Consider the following 12,012-nt stretch of genomic DNA (forward strand, 5'->3'; position numbering starts at 1 on the left):
GGAGTTCAAATCCCCACTCAACTACGAAACTCAGTGGGTGACTTTCGATGGGCTAGTCACTCAACCTACCTCACAGGATTGTTCTGAGGATAAACTGGGGAAGCGGGGAACTATGTATGCCGCCTTGAGCTCCTTGGAGGAAAGGCGCACTATAAATGTAAAACAAAAACAAAAATCACGAGTTAAGCCCCATTTAGTTTAATGGATCTTACTCCCAGAAAAGTAGGCATATGAATGCAGTCTTATACTGATACTGGGTTTAGCTTCGCTTGCTTAATCCTCCAGTTCTCATCCATTGACTCCTTCGTGTGGATGTGCGAGAGAGAGAGACAGGGTTCACTGTATGGATGAACTACGGGACCCGATCATGTTGTTGTTTAGTCGTTTAGTCGTGTCCGACTCTTCGTGACCCCATGGACCCGATCATGCTGCAGTCTTAACGCCATCCTAAGCAGTGTGCTTAGAAACGTAGCCAGGCGGTCTAATGGGCACGTTAAGGACTAATCCCACTGAGACCTGGTTGTCACTGTACTACTGGTCTGTGTCTGGCATGCTCCACAACAGACCGCAGGTAGGTGCTCACACGTCTGAAAGACCATTTATTCCATACATTTTCAAATGAAATAAAATAAATTCCTCCAAACTGGGGGTGGAAGGTTGGACATCTCTAGGGAAAGTCTATGTTAGAGCCCTGCTTTTGGTCATGGTGTTAGGTGGAGAGATTTCACCCCACACAAATACCCTGCCGCCCCCAAGCATTGTGCAGTGGCACAGTCCAGAAGCAAGTTTGCCGCAGTGGTATTTCTTCGCTTTGCCAGAGGCCGCAACCCATGCTTATGCGGAAGTAAGTCCCATTCAACTGGCACTGAAGTAAACCTGGTTAAGAACACATCAGATATGCCGTTTGCCCTTTTTAGCATGTTTGTTGCACAGTTTCTTGGATTTCAGCAGGTTCAGGATCTAGATGGAAGTGGTAGCCAGGCTGAGTCCCATTCCCTTGGGGCCTCTTCTCAATTCGCTTATAAAATGGGAGGGGGTGTTTTGAAAAAGGCTCACGTCGCTTTCCTAACAACAACAACAACTATCACTGTGCGCTCTGCCGCAGAAGAAGTCCACAGGCTCTTGCTGGTACCTCGAAGGCAGCCATAGCTGCCAAGTTTTCCCTTTTCTCACGAGGAAGCCTATTCAGCATAAGGGAATTTCCCTTAAAAAAAGGGATAACTTGGCAGCTATGAAGGCAGCCTGCATGTTCGACTCCGCGGGAAGCGAAAGGAGGCACGCTTGCTCAAATATTATGAGCAGACCTGATGACCGCAAAGTCCCTTTTCAGCATTCAGCTCGTCGCTTAGGGTGTATTTTCAAAGGGCAGGCTACGTTTGAAGGGGGGCGGAGGGAGAGAGAGAGAGCCAAGAATAGGCACGAAACCGACGGGTTGAAACTGACCAGGATCCCTCCGCTGGAACACACGCGCCCCACGCCGCAGGTACAGAAGCCCACCCCAAGCGCACCATGGCGCGCACGCCCCGCAGAACTGCGCCAGACGCTTTTAGCAACAGGAATATCACGTTCCCCTCAGCCTGAGACTGGTTTACTCGCGAGTCAGGGCACTTAAGCTCGCAGCCAGCAGACCTGTCCCTACTACATTGCATCATTTTCTTAAAACCAAAGGTTAGGCGGTGTGTGTGTGTGTGTGTGTGTGTGAAAGAGCAAATATTTCTCTCATTTTTAGCAAGAGACAGCCAGAATTTCAACTCAATAAAGTTCTCTCTTTCTTTCTCTCTCCCCTTCCCGCTCTTCCTCTCTTCCTCTCTCTCCCGTTTGACTTTCTCTTGCTGTAGAACCTTAGCATAAGTTGGACGATCGTTGTACCTTAATCCTAAACATGATGGAAAAACTAGGCAAAAAACCTTTTGCAGCACGACCTCCCGTCTGGTTGACAGTGAACTTCGCTGCACACAGCATATCGAAGCATTTAAACTCAAAGGCAACTCCTATTTACAACAACAACAACAGTGTTCAGTATTCATGCTGTCATTCTTAGAGTTTATTCCAACTTTCCAAGGAATTTTAATGATACTGGATATTTCAGTGGGAAAGTGAATCGTGTGCTTTTCTTCCATTGAAATGAAGAGAACTTACAAATGCTGAACTGGATGTTATCAGTCCTTGGGGTTTAGCACTGAGAATCGATCTAGGTATTGTAGTACTGTACTGTATTAAAATTCTGGGCTCAAATCCAGTCCCATGCAGTTTCAGTCGGAAGTAACTCGCATTGTTTTAGCATTGTAGTCATAGAATCATAGGGAAGGGACCCTGGAGATCATCTAGTCCAACCCCCTGCAACACAGGAATATGCAGTCAAGGGATCGAACCTTGGCGTTATCAGCACCACATTCTAATCAATCGTTCTGTGGGTTTTACTCTGGAGAGACGTAACACCTGAATACGATCAGGCTGCGCAGCACCATCAGACCTAGCAAATGAGCTTCAGTGTGCTCAAGATGGGATGCATAGCATCAAAGAGAAGAGGAACCGGACATGGAAAGGGCAAATAGGCCGGGAGATGGCTCAACCAGTCCTGCGCCACATTTGAATAGATCGGCCTTTGAGAGAACTTTGTCCAACTTTGCTAAACTCAGAGTAGACCTATTGAAATCAAAGGGTCTAAATTCGTCCATCCGTTAATTTCAGTGGGTCTGCTCTGAGTAGGACGAACATTAGACAGGACCAGGTGGGAAGAGGTAGCGCTTAGCTGCTCCACGTAGCCTCAGGGCTATGATTCCTCTAGGAAATATTCCTTCAGCCATCATGGGGCAGCTTAGGGATGGGTCCACTCCAAACTCCAGTGGAGCTAGAATCCAAATCCACTCCGAGGTAAGTTTCTATTCACGAAGCTGCCTCTTCCCAGCACCTGTCCCACTGTTTCCATACTAAAACAGCAATCGTGGCAACAAGCCCATTGAATTCAGTGGGAATTACTTCTGAGTTCACTTGCACAGTTTTGCAGTGTCCTGACCCCACGTGCATTTTATTGGAAGGTTAAAGATATCCGGGCTTACTTCCGAATAAGCTTCAACCGCATGCACGATGATTTGGGAGTAAGACAAACTGAAGGCAAGGCTTTCTTGGAGTAAACCTGCATAGGCAGCATGACTTCCATATGCATACCGGTACTTGTTGTTGTTTAGTCGTTTAGTCGTGTCCGACTCTTCGTGACCCCACGGACCATAGCACGCCAGGCACTCCTGTCTTGCACTGCCTCCCGCAGTTTGGTCAACGGTACTTACTGAAGAGTAATTCCCATTGCACTCCGGGGAACTTTATTTTGGGTAAACTCCTGCTGCGTAAAGGGAGATTACGCCTCTGGCACTTATTTTTTGGGTGCCACTTGTGAAGGCTCTCGATGCGGGATAAATCAAATCGAGTGGGCTTTATTTCCGGGGTTGCCATTGTAATCGTGTTGGTTGCAGAGTCCAAAGCATGGGGCGCGGGGCCTGATTATGTTGACCTTCAACTCCTGAGGGTTGACGGGAGTCGTAGTAGTTCATCAGTATCTACAGGGCCACAGACTCCCCATCTCTGCAATGTAGACACAGGCCAGGTTGAAGCCTCAGGTGTGAAGCGGGATTGAAAGGTGAAGCCCCAAGCCCCCCACCGTGCACACCAACTTCCAGGATCTTGGGGTCTCTGCCTTAGTTTGCTCTTTCTTTTTGAAAATATGCAGGAAAGCCGTTCCTTCTTATGTCCCTTTCATCAAGATAAGCGCAGATCTCGCGGGGAGCAAAGATTGAATCCACACGAGGAATATTAGCTCATCTCTCTCTGTTTGGAGAGCGACCTTAGATCCTCGCGCAAATCCGCATCCCGGGGAGGAAGTCATCAAAAAGCCGAACGTGCTATGAAATCAACTCGGCTTTTTGCAGGAGGCGAAAGCAGGAAAGCGACCGCTGCCAGGCACACTCCCTATTTCCCCTCGTAATCTCTCTCCTGGACGCGACATTGACAGGTTTATGGCGCTCCGCGTTAAAGTCGGCCTCAAACCGCTTTGCACGCCGAGAAGCCTACAGAGCGGCGCGTAATCGCCCTCGTAATCAACGGATCATCTAGAGAAGCCTTTGCCATGGTTTTAAAAAGAAACATTCTCTGTTTTCTAGGCATGTGTCATGAATGGCAGCTGAGCCAAGCAGCCCCTATGATTATGGCTGGGCGAGTCAGTCGCGGAAATAAAGCGATTGTTGACACCAGGCTGGAGAGCCAAGGCAGGCTGGGAGCCTCAGCCATGGTCTCGCATTCCTCTCTCCAAATCTGGCACCCCTATATCACGCGCAATGGTGCTGAGAGGCGGCCTTCGTTTTCTCTCGCTCAGATGCGTAAGAGCGCAATGTTGCAATGCTGGGAGTAAGTCAAGGGGACCTGCTTGTTGCTGCTGTGTAAACGGGATCGGGATGCACGTGGTCCAGCCTGGGCTGGGTCGTGCCTCAAATATTTAAAATCTAGCTTCCCATTGGTAACGTGGATTACCTCAAGTGCTCAGAGGTTTTCCACGAAAATGAAAATGGTATATTAGCAGCTTAAAGGGTGCAGGGTGAAAGGAATACGCAGCTAGGTCAATTGGGATCGAAGGGGGAAACACTCGAAAACTCACTATTTCCTAAGAAACCACAGAATAGGTTTAGGCTGGGTAGGAATTGTTGCTAACGTCGTGTATGCAACGCTTCCAAAGCCAGGGGTGGCGGCAGCGCAGTGAAGGCAGCAGAGCAAACGACGTTTCGGCTGCCGTGTTTTGCCGCTTGTCAGGGAGTAAGTCCCACTGAATTCGCTGGGACTTCGGCGCCCTTTCTGGCATGCCCTCTTGGTTCGTTCCATGTCTTCCATGATCAAAGAGCTCGGGCGATAGTAGCAATCAGCTGAAAAAGGTTTTAGATAAGTGATTGCAAAGTCTACCAACACCTACACAATGGAACATCCATGTACAGCCGCAGTATACCCGATTGGAGGTGGGCAATCGGGAGGGGTTCGTGCCCTTCTTGTGACCTTCGCGGCGCATCTGCCGGACTGCTGTTTGAGCCGGAGTGCTGGAGGAGGTCTCCAACCCTATGCACGCTTCCCTCGGAGTAAGTCCCATTGAACCCCACTGGGAGACTTGTTCCTGGGCGAATTGGCCACAGGGTTGGCCTGCGGAACGCATATAGGGGTGCATAAATGCCATGGATCTTTTTTTGAGGTAGCCTAAGCATCGATGCCTATCCGGGATGTATTTTCTAGGCGGGGGCAGGGAAGGTGTGGACAGTTTCACCTTTTCTTCATTTGACACTCATCTTTTCAGACTCACAATTAGGAGTCGGGCAGTGGCTGAATGCTGGAACCATGATGATGATAGGTCCCTTTTGACTTTATTACAGATCCGACGCACGGGGCTGGGGCGGGGGGAGGAGGGTTCTAGAGAGAAACGGTTCGTGCTGGGCAGAGGCTGTCGAGAAAACGGCAGGAGCCTTTTGGACTGGTGAAGCAGTCAGTCAGCGCCCCCGCTTCCGCATCGGGCCCAAGTAACGCGCTTACTCTCGGCTTCTTTTGCACGGCTGGAGAGCGTTCAAGCTTTGCTGAGCTGGTCTTTCTCAGCCCGCTTCCCCGACCTGGGAAAGCGACCTTGCCTTGGAGACTAGACTTCAGAGGCCGATTTCCCCCACCCGGGCAAAGGCGGAGGCTTTGGTCACCCTTTCCCAGAGTTAGTCCCGTACTCTGCACCTGGACAACAGCGTTGCCACCTAGAAAACCTGGATCCATCAAGATTGGGACTTTTGCCAGGTGGGGCAAGCCGCCTGGGGAGCCTCGATCTCTTGAGATCCCTTGACTGCTGCACTTCCAAAGACTCGGCGAAGTCGCATCTGGGCTCCAGGTGATTTTTTTGATTTATTTATTTTTTTGTCGTTTGTTGTTGTAGTAAATTAACAAAAAGGAGGCATCGTGAAATTGGCCGTCCTGAAAAGGAGCTTTGTTAGGGAACCGTGACATTTCAGGATCTTGGCCCAGAGGGAGAATGTTGTGCTCGCCTCCCAAGAGGCTGCGAGGAGCTCCCACATTCCTCCAATGCGACTCGGACCAATGAGGAGCGCCGCCCTGGCTCTGCTGGCGGAGATCCTAAACCGCTGGCTTGGGAACAAGCTCCAAGCTGATTTCAATGGAATTTATTTCCAAGTCCGTGTTTTTATTTCCGATCGGGGTGTTCCTGTTGCATATCCAAGACAGGAACACTTCATGCCCATTAGCTATCCCGTAACACGTTTTAAGCAGCCGTCCATGCTCGCAACTACTGGGTTTTTCTAGACGTCGCCAATGCGTGGCAAAGGGGCGGGATGAGGATTCCAATCCGCCTTAAAGGCTTTGACTACGGAGCCCCACAGTGTTATTTATGCACAACAAATTAACACCCGAAATAAACCTCTGTGTTTGAAATCAACGTCTTCCAGGAATTAGATTTGTGCCTAGAAATTCTAGAAAATAAGACAGTCGGATGTGCCACTTATATGCCCCCAAACACAAACAATTATTATTGCCAGTGGGATTTATATTTTACAGAAAAGTTTTCAAGGCTGAAGTACGCAGACTAACTGAAATGATGCTGAACTCACTTACTTGGAAGTAAGATCTTTTCAAAGCAGTTGAGCTTCCTTGCAAGTAAACCTGCGTATGGTTAGATATATGCCCACTGAAGTCGAGGATAGAGACTCTCTTTAAATCCCTGGAGATTTAACAGTTTAAGTGTGCTGTGGAAGGAATCGGGAAAAGTGGATCGCAGCGGCCTTTGCCGTTTTTGGCAACGGGATCCTGCGCCTCTTTTATTCGTTTGAGTTTAGGATCAAAACAACGTCTATTCTGGCAAAGCAGACCGACAAATCCAGTTACATGCGCCATATATAGCCATAAATACATATACCAGATGAACAAATCAATAAATGCGTTCAAATATATTTTATACCACCAACAAAATTTAATAACTTACAATTCATTGGAATTTAGTATTTCAGGAAGTACTTTTTCTCGCTAAGCGAACTTGATCACATTTCCTCAGAGACGCCCCCCCCTCCACTGGGTTCAATAGCAAATGTATTTAAGATTGCAGCCTAAATTATCCCCTCAGTACATTTCGCGACCACAGCTTTATACACAACCTAGTTCAGTCAGTTTTGAACTCTAAACATCCAAATATTTCGGCTTAATCCATGAATGTCCCGTTTGTGCCTCAGGCCTCCTTGTTCCCACAATGTCCTTTGGGTTTGAAGAATCCTGTATTGTTTGAATGACAGGGGTGTTGTTGTTGTTATTGTTGTTTAAATCCGTTTTAATATTGTAATAAAAGGAGTAAACTCTGTAGTGGAACCGAAACAAGCGGAGACGGAGCTAAGCCACCTGAAACATGCTGTTTAATTGTAGAAGCGTTTTTGTCATTGTTTGGACAAGTCGATCAAGTTCAACGACAGATTGGCTGCTGACTTCCACGCCTAATTCGCTGGCTTATTTCGGGACCCGTTTGGAAAAGGAGCATTTAAAAATATCCACCCGTCTTCCTTGGTCAGGCTCAGTTCCTTCTCCGTGGATAATCGCAGGCTTACGTTCTAGCAAACCGGCGGTAGCAAGAAATGCGCGCTTTCCCCGGAGTTCGCCTTCAATGAAACAAGAAAAGAGGAGAGCTGTACGCGCGCCTTTTCAGTTCCATAAATACTCGCGCCACCCTGGAAAGGGAAGGCAATAAAACCAGTTCCTTGTCTGTAAGGAATAAGTCGAGGGGAAGGAGATGCTAAGCACGCAGGGCCAAACCAAAACTATAGCCAGAATGCTAATCAGGATGGTACCCTGGCTGCTCTGGGGAAACAAGGAAAGAAAAGAGTCGTTGAAAAAGAAAAGGGAGGAGGGCGCTGGCTAGGAACGCATTTTAGGAAATAGACACCAAAGAGTGCCTGGGAAAGGCACCTTGTCAGTTTCATACAAAGCATAGCCACAGAACACCGTAACAGCTAGAAACTATAGACTTTTCTTTAAAGCTGCAAGCTTGCAAGGAATTGCTCCTAAAGGCAGGAGAATGTTCTAAGACAGCGAAGCTGCGTGAATATGGAGGAGGGGCGGATAACGGTTGACCCTAAAAAAACGGTATGATCCTCCCCATATGTACTCATCCTGTTCTGATCAAGACGTCTTGCCCTTGAAATTTTCAACTATATCTGGTGGTGGGAGGAAATTCGGTGCAATAATAATAATAATAATAATAATAATAATAATAATAATAATATCTAGAGCTACGTTGCTGATCAGGCGATTCTCCCTGGGAAGCTCAGCTGCTGAGAAGACGACTCGTAGGGAGCATATGCTACAGAGAGAGGCAGTGACTTCCTTCCGACAACAACTTTTGCCGACCTGGAAAAGAGGTCCCTATGGGACGCAAGCCCCCTAGGCTGCCAGGTTGCCAGGCTGCCTTGCCCTCCCTCCCTCCTCCTTGCTTCCTGTTCCGTTTCCCTCTCACGCGCAGTGCGGATCTTTCGCCCTTTCTTTCAAACAACCTTTTCTCTAGCCCGCTTTGTCGCCTGGGCCTGTAAGAGTCCGCCGCCTTCCCTTCTCCACCTGCCCCCCGCTCCCCCGGCGCGAGGGTCCTTTCTTTTCCCTCCTGCAGAGCACTAGCTCCGTCGATGGCCATCTTCGAGGGCGCCTAATCGAGGCGGACCTGCGAGCTGAAGGGCTGACGACGCAGCGCAGCAGCTGCGCTTTTCAGCGCACTCGGATCCAAGCCCGAGCCCTCCGCCGGCCTCGGGAGCAGAGGAGGCCCTTTGCCCGGGAAGTCTCTCTCTCTCTCTCTCTCTCTCTCTCTCTCTCTCTCTCTCTCTCTCTCTCTCTCTCTCTCTCTCTCTCTCTCTCTCTCTCTCTCTCTCTCTCTCTCTCTCTCTCTCTCTCTTTTCCCCCCTCTCTTTCGGGGTTATCTCAGGGGACTGTCTCCCTCCCCTCGCGCACACGCTCCCCCTGGCCAAAAGCCGTCTTGCGATCGAGCCGACACCCTCTCGCAGCCGGTTCAGGGAAGGCACCATCTCGCGAAACACAGAGAGACATCTGCAGCCCGGCCCGTATAAAAAAAAGAGAAAAAATGCGCGCGGGGTTGGGTTGGGTTGGGTTGGGTGGGGGTCTGGCTGGTTGCCTGTCGTAGCCGCGGGAATCCGTCCTGAAGAAAGCAGCTTTTCAGAGCGATCTCACCTCCTCCATCCTCCTCTCGGAAAAGGAAGCGGCCCCGGCTCGCCTCTCTTTGCAAGAGATCTTCGGACCCCGCTTTGCGCATCTCCAGGCTGCGAGAAATGGACATCAGTGGCCTCCGCTTGCCTGCTGGGACCCTTTGGGGACATAGATGGAGCAAAGCCAGAGAAAAAAGAAAATAAATGTGGGGTGGGTTTTTTTTGGAGGGTGGGGGGCAAGCAGCTTAGGTCTCGGGCTGATCCGTCCATCCCAATACAGCCAGAGGATATTTCCCCCCTTTCCTTCGTAGCTCCCCCTCTCCCTGGTGTAGAGGATCTTGTTTCTGCGCTGCAAAGTCTCCCTTCCCGGCTGTACACCCGCGCGGCCCGATCTTATCAATAGCCGAGGCCTATAAATCAGGGGAGCTCGTCTGGTGATGGTGGGGGCGCGGGGAGAGCTTTCCAGCCTCAGATCCAGGGCAAAGCACAAACTGGGAACGATAGGGGGGGGGCTCAAACACGCGTGCAGGAGGGCGGAAAGGGGCGACCAGCCAAGGGAAACTGACCAGAGGGAGCCTTGTATCCGTTCTGTTTTTGACTGGGGGACGCGAAAGGGAAATCCCATCCGGGAAGCAGAGCGCGCAGAGCGCAGGCCGCGGAGAGCCGAAGAAGAGCCCCGAGGCCGCCCCTGGGCCCAGGCAGGGGTATCCTTAGGAGGCCCCGTTTGAACCACGTCCTCTCGCTCGTCCCGGCGGTCCCGGGGAGCCTATATTGTGTGGTGGCGCTGAAAGCTGAGGCTGAAGGCTGATTCCTCCCCTCTCTCCACCGCCCCCCGCCCTGCGCAATCCCCTTTCCTTCCTCCCCTGCAGTTTTAGCTAGCTGACTGCCTTGTATTGGGAGAAGGGGCACGCCGCAACTGCAGCAGACCTGCACGTGGCTTTCATTTAGGAGACACCGAGCGAGCCAGCAACTCGCCGCGCCGAGCGCGCTTTCTCTCGGATACCTTCTCCAAGCTCCCTGGGAAGGCGAGGCCGAGGGGCCCCAAGGATAGCCGAAGGGCCGGGGATCTTCAAGACGAGGGAGAAAGAGGAGGAGGAGTCCAGCAAAGGCCGATTGGAGCTCCCGACTCGGCGTAAGATCAACGCCTCCAAAACAAAACAAAAAAAACACCCACACTATTATTTTGTGCGCCGTGTGTGGCTTTCTTGCTGCAGTCCCAACTGCTAGATCTCTTTCATATCTGATTCTCTCTCTCTCTCCCCCCCTTCTCGATCAGGACTTTTCACAGTGGAAGAAGGCATTCTTCAACCTCACCTCTCCTAAACACGCCGATTTGGAATGAAGCCACCACCACCCGGGTTCCCCGGTTGCAATTATTTATCTCCTGCACACGGAAGCAGCTAGCTTCTGGTCGTAAACCGGACTAGGTGTGTAGAAAGGGTTGGGCTTTGGGAAGTCAAGCATTGCCAGCGGCTGGGACACAGATATAGATCTGCACACCATTCAAAGTGGTGGTGTAAAATGGCGTGTGTGTTTGTGCGCGCGCGCACACACACCACACCCCCAGTGAAAACCTCCGTTGGAGAACATCCAATACAGACACTAGCAGGAGCCGACGGGCTAATGCCCGGGCCGCCTCGCACCTTGAACCAATGGCAACGTTACCATTTGCTGGAATAGACCTCGAAATCCTGGAAGAATCTCTGGGAAACGGCAATTGTTTATAGTGTCATAAAATATTTATTATTATTATTATTATTATTAAAACAACGCACGCAAATCTGGGCTAAAATCCACCTCCTGCGCGAAATCCACCTCCTGCGCGAAGAATTATTTATAGGCTGATTGTGGCCATTTCTGCTGGTGGATCATAATGATCCCCTAATGCGGGTCTCATCATATTGGTTTATATTGGTCATTTCATTAGTATGGTGTAACAAAAGCAAAGCAAAACACAAGCAAACCTGCCCTGAGGACTTTACAATGTTGATTCCCCCCCCCTAATTTTAAGTACATTACCTTGGATTTCTATTCTCAGTCTCGTTTAGTCCAGGGGACACCCCAACCTAGGAAATCCCGCCCCCTTCTTTAAATTGTCTGTGACATTCGTTGTTAGGCCCAGTGAAATTAATTGCGCTTTTTAAACGAACATAACTAAGTTAGGCCTATTCATTTCAATGTCTACTCCGAGTAAAAATCTTAGCTAAATATCGCCCTTAGAACTGATGAAAATACAAAGGGTCTTTTGTGCGTAAAACTTAGTTGAATACAAATGATGGTGATGATGATTATATACCCGGTAAAGAAGAAGAAAGGTGTTAGATGAAGGCTGGGTTTTGAAACGACTAGCAAAATGATTGGCGAATCGATTTGTGCCTCAGGCAGGCCAGGGGCTTCCTCCCCACCCCTCAGCAAAATCCTGATCGCCCGTGTATCCCTTCTGACGTCTTCCACACAACAGCTGTTCCCAGAAGCCTCTTCTATACATATCGACTTCGTCGCAAAGTGCGAGGAAGCTTGTGATGGACTTAATCAGTGCCACCGACCCGCAAGCGTTTCTGATGCCCGCTTAAAACGAAGCAAAGAAAATACAGTACTCCAGCGACTTCCAATGAGGAAAGCAGCCTCGGTTATTTATGTAAACCCAGTCCCCATGAAAGAGGGCGGGGGAGAAAGGCAGAGACACAGAGATCTCGGCACGTCGAACCCATCGATTCTGTGCTTCAAGAAACGTTCCAGACAAGAGTCGAGGCTGCTAAGAAAGGCCGCAAGGAGACGAAGCGTCACACGATTCCGACGATCA

This window comes from Zootoca vivipara, chromosome 9 (genome assembly GCF_965207765.1).
Source record: "Zootoca vivipara chromosome 9, rZooViv2.hap1.1, whole genome shotgun sequence".
Classification (NCBI taxonomy): domain Eukaryota; kingdom Metazoa; phylum Chordata; class Lepidosauria; order Squamata; family Lacertidae; genus Zootoca; species Zootoca vivipara.